At 35.7% G+C, this 17,926-nt stretch overlaps 1 protein-coding gene across 2 annotated transcripts in view; it reads right to left on the bottom strand.

Moving 5' to 3' along the window:
* LOC129751427 (titin homolog) overlaps positions 1 to 15,873 on the bottom strand; it is a 173,827-nt gene extending 157,954 nt beyond the window's left edge. For both annotated transcript variants that reach the window (XM_055746919.1, XM_055746921.1), the window contains exons 1-2: positions 15,654 to 15,873; positions 14,005 to 14,546 (exon numbers count right to left, since the gene is read on the bottom strand). The gene's annotated coding sequence lies outside the window, so the exon portion shown is untranslated. The remainder of the gene's footprint in view (positions 1 to 14,004; positions 14,547 to 15,653) is intronic.
* Positions 15,874 to 17,926: the final 2,053 nt, after the last annotated feature.

Genomic DNA, 17,926 nt, shown 5'->3' with positions numbered 1-17,926 from the left:
CTCGGGTGTGCGAAACGATTTCGCATCCAAGAAAACTGGAGATTAGATTCTGCAGCTCTAAAAATACTAACCGGCCGAGTCGATTGAGCCGAGTAGTTCCCGGATCATCTTCTGGTACACAACAAACACTTGAATTCAAGGTCCAATTTACGACCGACGACGGCACCCTGAATTGGTAAATGATGCACCCCGCAAGTGACAATTGAGGCTGAATTAGGTTACGACTTAGCTTGAGTTGAGAAACCGACCCAACGCTCTCTGCCCGGGTATGATTGAGCGAGGTCATAAATTTAGACCGCTTTCCGGGTAGACGACGGATCCGAATGAGCGCGTTTACCAATTTCGGAGGGCGTCACGTGCATAATTTTGCCGAAGGCGAAATCAGAAGTAAGAAGTTGACCGTTGATAAACTACTTCTAGTAGTCGGCTATTGATAGTCAACTGTCAAAAGCCGAATGTCAGAAATCGAGCGATTCTCAGAAGTCGATCGCCGAAAGTCGTTTTTTGACGGTTTACTTTTGGCAGCCGATTTTTTACAGCTGATTTCTAACAGTCGATTTATGAAAACCGACTGACAATAGAATTATGTCGGTTATCTTCCAACAGTCGACTTCTTGCTATTGACCTTTGATGATCGACGTACGACAGATGACTGTCAAACGTTAACTTCTAACAAACGGTTTCCGAAAGCCGACTTTCGATAGATGACTTTTGACTTCTGACCTTCGCCTCCAGAAGTGGTCTGCCAGAAGTATCAATAGTCAACAGTCAGAAGTCGACTGTGTGAAGTTGATTGCCAGAAGTTTACTGTCAGAAGTCGACTCTCTGAAGTTTCTACCAAAAGTCTATAGTTAAAAAAACCAGAAGTCGAGCTTGAACTCGACGTTAGAAGACGACTGTTAGAAGACGACTGTTAGAAGACGACTATCAAAAGTTTAAAGTTTATTGTCAAAAAACCACAAAAGTTGATTGCCAAGAATATATCCAAATTGTCCTGAGTTTAAGATCTGAATTCAAATATAGCCTGGTTAAAATTGGCCGTCAGAAACGCGAAACTTTCAACAGTCGACTTCAAACTATATAGGTCGATTTTTTTCATTCGACTTTTGATAGGCTACTTTTGACAGCCGATTTCTGCTTATTGATTTCTGATTAACTGATCAACTAACAGTTGACTTCTGAAAGTTGACTTCGACTGTTGAAAGTTGATTGTTAGTAGACAATTGTCAGAAGTCCACTATTGATTATTACCAAATTTTGACAACTAGAAATTGATCATCAGAAGACCGCTGTTAGAAGTCATTAGTTTATGAAACCGACTGTTGGAAGTTGACTGTCAGATATCGACTGTCAGAAGTTAACTGCCAAGTGTCGATCATCAGAAGGTTAATATCGAGCATAAAATCTCGACTGTTGGAATCGACCATTAAAAGTCGACTGTTAAAAATCCACCATCAAAAGCCGACTGTAAAAAGTTAACTGCCAGATGTCATCTTTTGACAGCCGACTTCTGCTTATTGTCAACTTTCAACAGTCAACTTCGGAAGGTTGACTTCTGACATCGTCTTTTGACAGTTGGTTTTCGTCTTCTCGTTTATTCTAAAGGTTACTATTAGAAGTCCTCTCCCAGAAGTCGATAGTAAAAAGTGGATTGTTGAATGTTGATTGTTAGTAGTCGATTATCAGAAGTCGACTATTGATTATCAAATTTATCGATCAAGAAATCGAACGTCAGGAATCGAATATCACAAGTCACAAGTTTATAAAACCGACTGTTGGAAGTTGACTGTCAGAGGTCGACTGTCAGAAGTTAACTGTCAACTGTCGATCATCAGAAGGTAATTATTGAGCAATAAATCTCGACTGTTGGGAATCGATCATCGAAAGTCGACTGTTAAAAGTCCACCATCAGAAGTCGACTGTAAGAAGTCAACTGCCAGAAGTCGACTTATGATAGCCGACTTCTGTTTATTGATTTCTGATTATCAACTTTCAACAGTCGCCTTCTGAAAGTTGACTTCTTATATCGTCTTCTGACAGTTGGATTTAGCCTTCCGCTCTTTCGAAGGTGGCTGTCAGAAGCAACCTGATGTCGACAGTTAAAAGTCGACTGTTGGAAGTTGATTGTTAGTAGACGATTGTCAGAAGTCCACTTTTGATTATTACCAAATTGTGACAACTAGAAATCGATCATGAGAAGACCGCTGTTAGAAGTCACAAGTTTCTGAAACCGACTGTTGGAAGTTGCCTGTCAGAGGTCGACTGTCAGAAGTTAACTGCCAACTGTCGATCATCAGAATGTAATTATCGAACATAAAAACTCGACTGTTTGAAATCGATCATCGAAAGTCGACTGTTAAAAGTCCGCTATCAGGAGTGGACTGTAAAAATTCAGCTGCCAAAAGTCGACTTTTGATAGCCGACTTCTGTTTATTGATTTCTGATTATCAACTTTCAACAGTTGCCTTCTGAAAGTTGACTTCTAATATCGTCTTCTGACAGTTGGATTTCGCCTTCCGCTCTTTCGAAGGTGGCTATCAGAAGCCGCTTCCTTATGTCGACAGTTAAAGGTCGACTGTTGAATGTTGATTGTTAGTATTCGATTGTCAGAAGTCCACTATTGATTATTACCAAATTTTGACAACTAGAAATCGATCATCAGAAGACCGCTGTTAGAAGTCATTAGTTTGTGAAACCGACTGTTGGAAGTAGACTTTCAGATATCGACTGTCAGAGGTTGACTGCCAAATGTCGATCATCAGAATAATAATATCAAGCATAAAATCTCGACTGTTTGAAATCGATAATCGAAAGTCGACTTTTAAAAGTCCACCATCAAAAGACGACTATCAGAAGTCAACTGCCAGAAGTCGGCTTATGACAGCCGAATTCTGCTTATTGATGGCTGATTATCAACTTTCAACAGTCGAATTCTAAAAGTTGACTTATTTTAATCTTACCCTAACAAAAGACTTAATCGTCTTTTGACAGTTGATTTTCGCCTTCCCGCTTTTTCGAAGGTGGCCATCGAAAGTGCCCTTCCAGAAGTTGACAGTAAAAAGTCGACTGTTGAAAGTAGATTGTCAGTAGTCGATTACCAGAATTCAACTATTGATTATTATCAAATTTTGACAACCAGAAATCGATCGTCAGAAGTCGAATATCAGAAGTCAACATTTTATGAAATTGACTGTTGAAAGTTGACTGTCAAAAGTCGGCTGTCAGAAGTCGTCTGTCAGAAATTAACGGGCAAGTGTCTATCATCAAAAGTTAATTATCGATCATGAAATGTCGACTGTTGGGCATCGACCATCAAAAGTCCACCATCGGAAGTCGACTGTAAGAAGTCAACTGCCAGAAGTCGACTTGTGATAGCCGACTTCTGTTTATTGATTTCTGATTATCAAGTTTCAACAGTCGCCTTCTGAAAGTTGACTTCTAACATCGTCTTCTGACAGTTGGTTTTCGCCTTCCGCTCTTTCGAAGGTGGTTTTCAGAAGTCCCTTTCCTGATATCGACAGTAAAATGTCTGTTGAAAGTTGATTGTCAGTTGTCTAAATCGAATATTGGTTATCAAATTTCGACAATCAGAAGTCGACTGTTAGAAGTTAACTGTCAAATGTCGATCATTGGGAGGTAATTATTGATCATAAAAGGTCGACTGTTTGAAAACGACCTTCACAAGTCGACTGTCAATAGTCCACCGTCAGAAGTGGACTGTAAGAAGTCAACTGCCAGATGTCGAAATTGAAAGATTTAAACGATAAAACGAATAAAAAATCTTCAAATTTATTGTCTTATCGCTTGTCCGGAAGTGTCGATCCTCAAAAGGGAACTATCGATCATCAAATGTTGACTGTCAGAAGTCAACTGTCAAGAGTCGAACATCAAAAGTCGACTGTCAGAATACATTTTCAAGAAATCGACCAGTAAAAAGTCGTCTGTAGTATTGTGAGAAGTCCAACTTCAAAATTAAAAGATTGAAATATTGATTGAAAATTAATAAACATGATTAAATATAATATCTGAAATAAAAAGTCGCCTGTTAAAATTTGCCTTTCTGAAAATGATTTTGAGAACCTGTATTTTTAAAGTCAAATTTTGGAAGTCGAGAACTAGCAGTCGGGTATGTTCGATAATGCCTGTCAATATTCCAAGGTATTTATGTGTCGGACGTCATAAACTAAAATGTAAGATTTAAAAACTTTTAAGTCAAAAATCATAAAACAGAGGTCCGAATTTAGAAATCAGAAGGAGGTCAGAAGGAAGTCAGAAGTCAGTAGTAAGACAATCAGGCAGCTAGTGCTTATAAATCCGAAGTCAGAAGTCAAAAATCATGTCATATCATAAGTCAGAAATAAGGAGTTAAATGCCAAACGTCAGAAGTTAGAAAGTTGGATGATTTTTAAGGTCAGAAGTAACAAATCACTCATCAATCATCAGTCATCAGAGGTCATAAGCCAGAAAATAGAAGTCAAAAGTTCAATGTCAAAAGTCAGAAATCCGACAGTCAGATGCTTTTGAAGGTCTGAAGTAAAAATCGGTAATCGAAAGTCGTTTGTTAAAAGTCTACTGAGTAAAACGTCGACTATAATTAAGTCTACTGTTAAAAATCGACTGTAAGAGATCGACTATAAACAGCCAAATATCCGAGATATTTACCAAACAGTAGCGCCACAAAGTGCTCCACACTAGAGTTTAGAGAATTTGGGAAGCTTTTAGGAACAGGCATATAATTTAAAGGAAATAAGCTCCTAATGTTATTTTTTAATAATTATTGGGCAAAATTTTGTCATGCGAAGGTACAGACATGCCGACAGAAATACATTTGATTTCTTACAAAAATTTTCGAAAAATGTGCAAACAGCTCTCACATAAGAGCAGACATTTCAAAAGTGCATTCTTCATAAACGAAATACAACTCTAAAATAAATCTATAAAAAATCTAAATAATTTTAAATCTTCTTCCAGTACAAAAAACAACTCAAACACTCCGTTGATTCCAGAAAAAAAACCATCAAATTTGTTACTTTGGTTAACAGAAATCAGGATAAAATTCCAGTTTTTTCAACCAGGGTTTTTCCTTGTTAGAATGCTTTCCAAAACAGAACTTTCGTAAATTTAGTTTACAAATATCTCCAAAAAAATTTTTGGATGAATGTTTTTGTAAAAATATCACTTTTTCATTCAAATACTTAGGTGTGTTTTCAATAGCAAGAAAAACACCAGTTTTTGCAACTCAATTTATCGCTTAGTAGCTATCAATATTTTTTTCAAAAAATATTTAAAACACTAGAAGAAGACCTAAAAGTTGATTATACTTACTTTTTAAGAGATCTCTGAAGTAAAAAAGCCGTATTAAAATGAGTTTTGAATTCATCAGAAATTTACACCCTTTTGTTTACCTTTTTTCCTAACTACAAAACGTCAAACATCGCGGATTCGGAGTCGACAGTCAAATATGTCAGAAATCGACTGACTGAGACGACTATCAAAATCGACTAACATAGTCGACTGTCAAGATCCACTGACAGAGTCGACAGAAGTCTTTTGTCAAAGTCTTCTCCTCAGAAAACGACTGTCAGACATTTTGCTGTTGTACCAAAGTAGTTAGAAGCTAGGAGTCAGAAGTCGTGATGTTAAAGTCCCAAATCAAAAACGAAAAAAACATTATGAGTTTTTGTTTAGAACTCGGAAGTCGACTGTTAAAAGTAGACTATCTGAAGTCGACTTTCAAAAACTGGTGGTCCACTATCGAAAGCAGTGATGTCAACCTTGCAGATTTTGTCTGGATCCTTCAGACTTTTTGAACTTCTGCCAGATATTTTTTCAGGATTCAAGACTTCCAGACTTTTGTCATTTCTTCCAGCGAATCCCAGGTTTTTGAGTTGGGACATAAATTGTTCTGAGAAACTATGAAAATTCAAAATGGCCATGGTATAATATGGCAGGAAATGATTAGAATTTATGAATTATGAATTCAGAAGTGGTTGAAAGCTATAAATAATGGCAATTGCATCGAAGATGTATGTTAAATGGAGAATCAAACAGAACATGTAACTGATAGTACAGGAACAAACGACTAGTGGGTATCTGCAACATTGAGATCTGGCTACAAAAAAAAGGTCACCACCTTTAAAAGAAAGCTATCCAGACATTTCCAGACATTTTTTCATAATCTTCCAGATCTTTTCGAAAAACAGTAGGCAACCCTGATCGGAAGTCAACTAAAAGTATCTCAGAAGTGAACTGTCAGTTGTCGGAAGCTAAAAGTAAGTAATCTGATTGAGTGAATTCTAATTCAGAATTCGACATTAAGAGGTCGGCTATCAGATGTCGAAAATCGATTTAAAAAAAAAACTTATAATTAACATATAATAAATTCAATGGTTGGATGAGGTTAAAACAAGAAACGTTCACACTCAAATTTGAATCAGGAACCAGGAACATGTCGCAGACAGCTCAAAATTCAGTTCCAGCATTGTCTCTAATAAATCATCAATGAATTAGCTGACTCTGTTCAAATATCGTCACACAAAGTCGAACCGAGAACCTGTAGCAGCCAGCCTGCCAACTTACAATAATCAACGAAGCAGTAATCCATTCAAAAGCACGTTCAACATCCAACCAACAACAACAATCGCTTTGCTGCTGACAATTTACAAACACAGCTCGTTTCGATTTTATTCATATTTGTTGGTGGGTATCTGCATTGAACGAGAGAATTGGCAGAAGGAAACAGAAAAAAATACTTGTTTGCTTCAGCTTTGTCGATGAACGATTTGGACTTGGATGAGGGCTTGGGCGAGTTCATCTAATCATGAGGGTTCATTTGGCTTACGAATTAAGTTCATTCTTTGAATTATTGTTCATTCGCTGTTTATTTCCAATTGATCGTTGGAAGAGAGAGGGTTCTAGACTAGCAAGCGAAAGAGGGAAGTCGAAAATACAAACTGCATGAATGAATTACGATGAACAACGTTTGAGCGGATCCACATCATAAATTTGATACAGGTTTAGATCAAACCGTGGGAAAATATCAAAGATTTCTGAAGAAATTGAACCCTTTCGATCCCACCCGGGGGCTGCTGTGGCCATGAGTCTTCCGGGAAGGCTGATAAATCTGCGGTCAGAAAACTTGAACCTTTTCTTATAGATGATTCATTTCGTTCACGGAAAACATTTTTGACTTTTAACCTCTAAATTCTGATATCTGATGAAACACTTTTGGCATTCCTCAATCTAACTTTCGACTTTTTGTTTATCCTAAATTTTGACCCCCAACCTCCGACTACTGACTTCTGGTTTATGATTTCTGGCTTTTGACTTCCGAATTCCGAAGTCTTAGTTTTGACTTCTTACTACTGAAGTTTGATTTTTGCTACTGATTTTTTCAGTGTATTTTATTAATTTGACATTTTTATACACTTCTAATAATTTTGACCATTTTGGTAATTTAACAATTTGAAAATCTGACTTTTCTAACAATTTTAACAAATTTTTGTTCTTTTTTTTAATTTTTAAAATCTTGTCGACTATTTTTGAAGCTTTCCCAAGAAATCGAATTTGGAGGCTGCCCTGACCATGAGTCTTCTCGGAAGGCATAAATCTGTGGTCTTGAACCTTTGGATTTACTTCTTTCTAGAAGGATGACTCAACACAACCAACCAAAGACATATAAGGAAATAGATTATTTTTGTTATTGTTAATGATTTCTATTCCTTCTCATTTTAATCTATAGATATTTGTTTTCGACTTCTAATTTACAACTTCTGAATGCTGGTTTCTAAAATCTGGTTTTTAATTTTTTTTATTTGACTTCTAACTTTTCATTTCTAACTTTTGAATTCAGTAGTCACTGTCATTGTTGTCACTGTTATTTTTGTCTTCTGAAATTCTAATGGAAAACAACAACTCTTTCAATTTGTTGATTCGGATATTCATACTATGTGCTTTCGAAAAGATTTCTGTGTGCTTCTGAGTCCTCAAATCAGTCTTGGATTCGTAATCATTTTTCTTTGAAAGTTTCGATGACGTCTATTCTCTTATTTTTAATTTTAAATATAAATATGAAGATTTAAATTGGACAAAATTGAATTCTCATTCCGATTAATTCTAGTTTATCGATTAGACTCAATAGATTTTAGTTTTATATGAAGATACATATGTTTAATTTAAATTTGTCATTTAAAGTGTAATCAAAGGCCAATTAAAACTCTCTGAAATCTGATTCTACATTTTTAAAATCAGAGACGTAATTTCAACCAAAGACATGATCCAAGTAGTTAATTTAGAATTAAAATAAAGAATAGGTATAAAAATTGTAGAGTTTTTTTTCATCTTTGGGTTTTGTTTGGAACTCTAGCGAAGATAATATTTGCTGTGTGTATTTAAACTTATGAAAAGAACTTGAATTTGTTATTTTTGTTTACAAATTTTCTAATGAGTATTTTTTTGGACTTTCATATGAATACCAGCTGGACTCACTCCAAGAGTACCAGAATTTTTTAACATTTTACTTAAAATTCAATTTTGTTTTGAACATCGAAAAGTTTTTGAAACTCTGCAATACAATTTTGAAGCTGTTGATTTTTTTTATAAAACTTTTTTTTTCATTTTTCTTTTATTTCCCCTCGAGTTTTTTTTTATGTTACTTGAGTTTTGGTAAGATTTTGGTTGGATTCCCAAGTAACCAAAAGGCACAAATTGACTTTAAAAGTAGAATCCAAAGTTCATATTTCACTGAGTAAAAGAAACTCGAGAGAATTGAAAACATTTGCCCGCTTGGTACTATTTCCGAACTCTATACGAACTCAAAAAGTCCAAAATGAGTGATTGTACCAAACTTTTTTTTTATCTAACTAAGTACAATTAATTGTTTTTTTTTTTTTTTGTCAAAACTTGGATGTCAGTGAATTTCTTTGAAAATCACTTAAAAATAGTTCTAGATGCATCGAATTTTATGCTGATTTTGGTATGCAAGCCCATCGTCTTTAAAATGAAAAAACCTAACCTATTACTTCGAATCATCTTTTCAAAACACATCTTACCTGAGTGTTTTATTTTTTCAATGTCACATTAAATATGTTTGAGTTTTATAGTTTTACCTATGAGTTTTATATGGTCCCGTTTCAGTAGTGCAAAAGTATTATGCAGATTTTGTATGGCAGTCCCCACTCCTAAAATAAGGGTGCCAAATTACACGGTTTTATCCGGGTTTGCCCGGATACTTAATAATTTGGGAACAGTCCTGCCCGGCCCGGTTGCCCGGATTTCATTGAAAAATGTCCGGATATATTCACTTTATTTGGCAAATCAAACCAAAAAAAATAAACAAATTGTGTTATTAAATTTTTCTATTTATGCCGCAAAAACGCAATTTTTCGAGCAAGTTGTGAAAAATAATCACGATTTAAAATCTTTAGATGAGATTCGATAAAAAAATTTATTTCAATTTTTTTCTTGATTTTTGTTCAGTAATTTCTGGGTTTTGACGAAATTTGCAGGGTATTGCTCGGATTTTTTGTCATCAGTTTTGAAATCAAAGGCCCGGATTTTGCCAGGTTTTTATATAAAACTAGCTGACCCGGTAAACTTCGTTTTACCTTCTAAAGTATTAATCGTAATAAATGTTTAATTTCATCTACACGTCCTTAACTGCATCGTGCTCGCGAATAGATTCTTATGGAAATCGTAACAAATACAGTTGAATTAGTATTGGGACCACCTTCCATAAAAAGTGCGATCCTATAACTATTATACAAACCATCTCTGACCCAAAAAACCCTCGGATACCAAATTTCACTTCATTCCGACCGACCATTCATACGTGATGTTGTTACAAAGAAAATGCCTCCATTTTTATATACATAAGATACATAAGATTGCCCGGATTGGTCCGACCTGAATACTTGCTGAAAAAATTCTACAAATCATCTCAGGCCCAAGAAACTTTCGGGTACCAAACTTCACGTCATTAATACGTGGTGGTGTTATAAAAAAAAACACTTGCCATAAAAATTTGTATGGGAATCCCTCCGCTACAAAAGTGGGAATAGCAGTTATTCATTAATATTAATCTGTCATGGTGACATGGTTTTGTAACAAATTTAATGAAAATTGTTCGAATTATTTCATATTAAAAATGGATTTTGTATGGGAGCCTCCCGGTTTTAAAAGTGGAATGAGCCATTTAGTAAAATAAATTAACACATCATTTCTGAACTTGCGTGTGTACCAAATGTCATAATAAAAATACATGACATTGGTATGATTTCTATCCTTCTTTCTATCAATTTTGTATGAGAGCTTCCCATTTCAAAAGAGATAGGGGTCATTCTGCATAATAAATCAACTTCTTTTGACAAATCTTCTTCTTCTTCTTCTTTTACCAACATAGCCAAAACGTGTAAGCATCCTGGAAAATGAAAAGACTTGCGTCCTTCATTTTTCTTTTCAACGTTATCTCTGTTACATAAAACATGCATTGCAGAGATAACTACGGCCAGACCAACCATGTGGTAAATTCCGCAAAATATTCTGGGGCAAGGGGAGGAATAAAGCGTGGAGTTCCCTACCAAACGCTTCATATGGATTACGTATATACCTACAGCATAATTTGAAAATAGCTACACTAATCTAATGACATTGTGTATTAGGAAAATAATGCACTTATAACGTTTAATATAATGGAAAAGGTTGGATCTCACCAAATAAGTCTTGGAAGTTTTCTACTAGAAACCTCTTCCTCTAGTCTGGACCAGCTGGCTTTAAAATTCCTTCCGAAGTCTCCCAACCAGGATTCAGCATGCCGAAACAAAACACGAATCATTCCGGGAACTACCACCAGTCACTTAATCTATCATTTTTCACTGTTTAATTCTAAAATTTTTAGTTTTATTGTAATTTAATTAAAAAAATTATGGATGAAAACAAAAACGCGTGCGTTGCCCAAAAGTCATGGCTTACTCCTTCAAAATCAACTTCTTTTGACAAATCATCCTTTTTTTGAAAATCACTTGAAAATCGTTCGAGTTGAGTCATGTTTTCGGTTGGATTTGTATAGGAGCCCCATTTCAAAACATTCTGACCATCCGTTTCAAGTGATGGTATCACAAAAATACGCCTCCATTTTTATATAAGGACCTTGAAGCCAAAGGGGTTTAAGTGCATAAAAGTTAATTTCGAGAAAACGTGCTTTTAATTTGTTGTGTTTGACCATTTTCCACACGTTTTTTTGCAAATTGGTGCTTTTCGTTCGAACGTTAAAGTATGTAAATTAAAAAGGTAAAACTTCTATGAAGTTTCACTGACTTACACTGAAAAAACCTAAATTTAGATTCAATTTAAATGCATTGTTTCAACACAGAAAATCATTCAAATATAATGTTTTTTTTCTCAAAAATAACTGCATTTTTTTTCAAAGTTTATATAAGACGACATTAAATAACTTGTTTATTTCTTAGCATTTTAGGTTCCAAGAATATTTTCCAGACATGTCCGGACCAGGCGAGTCCTGGCAATTTTATCTTAAAACCAGGCAAAATCCGGACATCTGATTTCGAAATTTTCAATCCAAAATGTGGGCAATATCCGAAAAAATTGGGTCAAAACTCAAAACCACGAAATCGTTCAATAAAAGTCGAAAAGAATATTTTTTCACATCAAAACACACCTGCCGATTTTAAATCGTATTTTAGGCTTCCGAAAAACTGTTCATGTTTATTTAGATTAAATTTGCTAAATTTTCCAAAATCGTTTTTGGACGCAAAAAAAAAAAAAATAAAACAAATCTAAGTTGTTTTGTTCAATTTTGGAAATAAAGTGAATACATTTGTGCAAAATCCAGTCCTTTTCTACTAAATCCGAACAACAGGGCCGGACCGAATTCTTACTAAATTTTTTTTTCAAATATCCGGGTAAGTCCGGATAAGACTGGGTAATCTGGTAGCTTATCTAAAAATCACCATAACATTTGGGTTCAGTTAAGCGTTCTTTGAGCACATTCTAGCGATGTTACTATTTTTCTATCGAAAAAAATATTCTTCAAGTTGCTTCCAAATGATGATGACTGATTGATTTCTCAGAAGAATCGCTTGAATGTAAAGCTTAAGGAAAAAATCAAATTCCGGATAAAATAGAACAGGACTACCGAGCAAAAACACATTATTTTCAATCATACTGAAAGGACGAGTTAAATTAAATGAACTTGGTATATGGTCAAAAACGGCTGTTCAAAAACATAAAAACTTTTATTTGGGATTTTAAATTTCTCAGAACTACAACATTTTTGACTGAAGTGTTCCCAGTTTACAAAGATGGAAGTTTTCTTGAGTAATCATTTTTTTTAACAAATTTCTTCATTTTTTTTTACTTTCAATTAACTATTTTAACTGAAGGGGATTCCATATGTATAAGAATGATCAAAAAAATTTGGTTTTAAGAGTTTCCAAAATGTCCCGCTTTTTTTCGTGAAATGACCCGCTTTTTTTTAAGTATCTGATAAACCTAACTTATACCCCTTTTGCTCTGAGGGCTTCATATAAGATCAAATTTGTTTTCAACATTCAATGAACATTGTTCATGTTATAACAAATTTAAAGTTGATTTTGCATGAGAACTCCTTGTTTTTAAAATGAATAATTCATTGCAGTAAATAATTTGGTCATGTTTAAACTTGCATGTATTTCTTATTTCATAAATATCTCATTGAAATTGTTTGATTTTTGTTGTTTTCTTATTAATTTTGTATGGGAGCCTTCTGTTTCAAAATGAGAGGTAATTTCTTTTACTTTTGTGTCAAATCATGCTTATCGAGTTTTGTTAGAATTGTGTAACAGTTGAGGTTCGTTTTGCATGAGATTTTCTTTTCCCCTAAAGACGAAGGGCCTTCAAACGTCATTCATGGATGTGTACTAAATTTGATCAAAATCTTAGCAATTGTTCGAGTTATGTCGTATTTCACGTTGATTTTGGATGGGAGCCCCATTACTTTAATGTCACATTGGCCATTGAGTAGAATCAATTATCTTACGACTGTACGAGTTTTGTTGTTTTTTTTCTAAACATTTTAAAAACTATCGGGTACCAAATTTCACGTCATTCTGACCACCCGTTTATAAATTCTGATGTTACAAGAAACATTTTTTTTGTTTCGATTATTGTCGTTTCACCATCATCATGGCATTCGTGACTTTATCAACGTTACAGTTGGCGGATCATTATTGAAAAACTTATCCGGTACAACTGTATTCGATGTTTACTCTTGGGCTCGAACTCGCGGACATCTGCTCAGGAGGCAACAGACTTGCCAACTAAGCTATATCACAAGCCCATCACAAGAAATATGCTTCCAGTTTTATATATAATTTTTGGATTGGAAACCTAATTTTATTTTTTTTCTTGGGGTTTTATTCAAATTCCAGGAAAAATTCAAGTTGAATCCAAAAATTTTTCCTAGTTTAGATTCTGACATAAAAATTCCGTCCATTGATCATATTTGAAACCTTGAAATCTGATCTGACACCTGAATTTTAATTACTGAGAACTCATTTTCTAGATTTTCGATTTTCCTAAGATCTAATCTTTCAATCCGTTCATTAATGCATCTTTTTAAATTAAATAACGTTGTTTACTGGACCAAAGCTCATAAGACTCCAGACCTTCAAATTTAACAAATAGTCCATTAGTCTTTTTTCGATTCCATGTGGAGTCTCTATTTCGTCGAAAGACAGCCTTTGTGTCTTAACTTTCAATTGACTGTTTTTGTTTTTCATTTTATCTCCCATCGATAGCATACACAAAGCTTCATTTACTTACGGTTCCACATAAAACAGCTGGCGAAAGCCATAAAGCTCCGCTTGAAACCTAACAATTCTAATCAATCCTTTTATCTATCGAACAACGTAAACATTTGAAAACAATCCCCAACAAAGACTTTCCCAGTCCCAGTTGGATGGGGTATAAGCTCGTTGAGGAATTCACATCAAACTTCCGCATACTCACCTTTAAAAAAATATCATAAAGTTCAGCTCCGAATCCGTGTGGTTTTGATACTCCAGATTCCCACAAACTGCTGCAAAACAGTAGTTCGCCACCGATCTTCAGAAGGAACACAAAGCTTCGAAAAACTTAGCGCAGCACACACCACAAAATCACTTCGCTCAAGTTGTGTGATTCATGCACTAAAATTCCGACTGACTCGTCGTAGACGAAAATACGAAAAAAAAAAACAAAAATAACACCACTCTTCTTGTGTAAGGTTTTCACGATGCTGATTTTTTTAACTTCGTTTTGGCAGTATGTTAGTGTTGATAGACTCTACACTTTTTTTTCGTCGTCGTTGTTGTTGTTTGGTTCCACTGCTACTTTGTTGGGGTACCTTCACTTTTTACACTTTTTTTTTTGCTTAGGTTGTATTTCAAAGTCCGTTTTAAAGTTTAAGCACCTTTGTTGTTTTTATTTGCGTTCCTGCGAAAAATTCTTACACTTTTTTTCGTTAAAACTTCGACAAAATTGAACTGTTTTCGGTTTTAAACAAATTATCACTGAAGAAAAAATGGAAAATTAAATTAGTAAAATATTCATGAAAAAAGTAATTAAAGTAGAAAATCTTTTAGATGGTATAGCTTGCTTGATTTGGTCTCGCAAATTATCCTGTCAACGTCAATTGTGTTCCACTGAGAGTAATTCTGAATGCAATGCACCAATTAAAGTCACTGGTTTCAATTGATGCACAATGATCATATGAACTACGACGACTGATCAGCAGAAGGTTCGTCGCTTAGCTGAGCTTCAGTCTTACAAATTGGGAAGGATCGTAGTAAGCCATTTATGGATCGACTGGGTCAACAAGTTCCATTTCCTTAAAAATCTGCGTTTTTGATTCGCCTTGATCCTGAGAATTTACTCGCGTCGATGTTTGGTGTGTCAAACGAACGAGTCCTGACCGAGTTTCTTCAATCTTGTCGTCGCCTACTTTGCTTGATTTGTATCCAGGTCATTCGAACGAACCGAAACGGTGTCAGTTGCAAAACCCATCACCCCAAAAAAGGCTCCCATTTCACCTCGTTCTCAAACAACTCAGAATACACGCTTTGTGCTAAAATAAAGTTTCACCGTACTCCTCCGAGATGATTATTGGACACTTGGACACGGTAGAGAAAAATAATAAAACCACCCTTCACACACAAACAGCGACACAACTTAACCCGCCCCTCAAGTGTCTACCGTTTATTCCTGTTCGCACGACGTAGTCTGTCTTCACCGTGTCCACCAACAGATAGCGGCAACAACTACCCACACACATCCAGCGTAAATCCAGCGAATCTAATCCCAGATCTTCAACGCGTACTACGACGATACACGACAATCCAAGGCACCTCCGCGCTAAATCCACATTAGCTCACATACACGCAGAAACCACTGACGGGGGGATATCCACAGCAGCAGAAGAGCTACAAAACAACTTAGCTCGGGCGCACAAGCCTCCTTAGTTCACAACTTCCACCCAATATTATTTATTGCAACACTACCGCAACAGCAGTGCGCGAATAATAATAATAGTTAGGCCATCTAAGTTGGCCAGCAAGTCCCCAGCAGAACAGTTCGAGAAACCCTTTAGCCCCAAATAAAGAAAAACAACAGCAACACACCACAATCACCAAGGCAACGGAACTTGGGCCTAAACACACAGCAGAGCAGAGGTTGCACGGACGGAAACCTCCCCCTTTGACACAACACGACGGACGAGAAACTCTACGACGATGGACGACGACGACGACGACGACGATAAAACACAACCGTTCGCGGCGACCGTTCGAGAGGGTTTGCTACCCAAGTTGCGGAGAGTCCTCCGTACGACTGCACCTTCTACGATTAAACTGACTAACTTCTGCTTTTGCTGCTACAGTGGAATGTGACGTAGTTTTCTCGAATGCGGGGGATTTCCCCGGTTGGGTCGGACTCTCGCTCGCTCAGTCGTTCGTCGCTCTTTGACGACGACGAGGTGCCTTTGGTCAATGCAAATGGTCAATCGCTGGAGCAGAGCAGATCAGTTGAGGAAACCTAGGGAACTTGGAGAGGATTTTTCCCGGGTTTCGCTTGTTTCGCTCACCAGCTGAGTAATAAACTGAATGATCAAAGAGCGAACGAGCGGCGAAAAGTATTCATTGAATTGATTATAGAGTGAATGAACTGGACATCCCTCGACATACGAGAAATGAATGTAAGAATGAATGAATGATAGAGCATGCATTTCATTCATTGGAACCGTGTTCATTATCAGCGTTGCCAGGTGTTGTGTTTTACGAAAACCGGCAACACTAACATTATTGTTTAGAAAAATACACATCGACATGAATATCATCTAAAATGGACCATTAATTATCAAGTGATGTTACTCACCCCTGAAATAACAGAACACAATCTCGGATCTCCTTTCCTTTTTCGCATACGACCGATTGACGATTCAACGTATCTAATCAGTGCAGTTTGACGGTTATACGCTTTTGACATATGGCATGAAAAAAATTTATGGTTAAATAAAGCCAAAAAAAAATTAAAAATTCAAACAAGATTTTTATCAGTTTTGTTAAAATATATTAAACTTTAATTATCGTGCGTACAGATTCTGTAAACAAAATTGTTGATGGTTTTTCTTTCTTAATCATCTGGAAATCAAAAATTCAACAAATTGAAGCTTTTGGCAAAGTTATAAATGATGAGATATTGGAATAAGAGACAGGTTCTGAATGTCCATATCAGGCAGGTTAAATGCCTATATCAAGAAAAAATAGATTTGTGTTATAAATTTTTTACTTTGTATCATTGAAACATTTAATCTACGCTCAAATCACGATCTTACAGCGGAAAAAGAAGAACTTCATACTGATCCGACAAAAATACGATACGAACAAAATATTACCATGAAATATGGCTATATGGCATACCTTACTATGTTTCATGCAAAACAACTAGTGATGTATAAAATTTCATCAAAACTTCAGCCATGACGTATGCTTAACATCCGTTTTTACCATTTTCAATTAAATAATATCAAAATATTGCAAGTGTAAATGAAATATAGCTAAAACATAAATATACGCAATATGACAAAAACAGTATTCATAAACTAGTGGGGGATAAGACCGGCACCTAAAATTGGTAATTGCTTTTCTCAACATAAGCTGAACCGATTTACATAAAAAAACCGCTCAATGAAAGGTATTATTATTTTGTACACTGCAGAAAAGTATGGCATTTATCAGTCTACCGGTTCCGGAGATTTTTCCGAATCTAGTTCCAAAAAAAAGGAATCAATATACTTGTCATTATGTATACCTATCACCCGACTCATAAAATCACACTTTAATTCAGTGATTGGTTCAAGTGATGGTAAATGGTTTAGGAGGCCGTCCACATTCCTCGTGGACTATTAAGTGGGAGGAAGTTGGTTCAGGTAGAGGGGAGGGGTGTTACATGTCCAGGTTTTATTATCGATTTTGGATTACATTTTTCGGTGAAAACTAAGTCAAATCCAAATCCAAACAACTTCTTTATGTTTCGGCTTACTATTTAGTTTCGGCCATCTTCAGAAAAACTGTATTTCATAAAATTTTAAAAATAGAATATAATACAAAAAATTAAAATGAAAGTTTTACACAATTTTCCGTCACTTTTATCTACACTAGAAGCACTTACAATTGTTTTGCCGTGTGCTTTCCTAACGGCTGTCTAAAGCCTATTCCACACTAGGCAACATGAACTGCGATGTTTGTTATGAAACGAACTTTGTTGTCTGTTGTTGTTGTTGGAAACCTGAGACGGTCTCAGTGTCTCCCGAAGAAAATGGGAGACGCTGAGACAGTCTCGAGACGAACCGTCGCCTAATGTGGACTAGGCTTACCTTACTCTGAGTCAGATTTTG

This window comes from Uranotaenia lowii, chromosome 3 (assembly GCF_029784155.1).
Source record: "Uranotaenia lowii strain MFRU-FL chromosome 3, ASM2978415v1, whole genome shotgun sequence".
Taxonomy (NCBI): domain Eukaryota; kingdom Metazoa; phylum Arthropoda; class Insecta; order Diptera; family Culicidae; genus Uranotaenia; species Uranotaenia lowii.
This window is presented reverse-complemented; position numbering and strand designations above follow the sequence as displayed.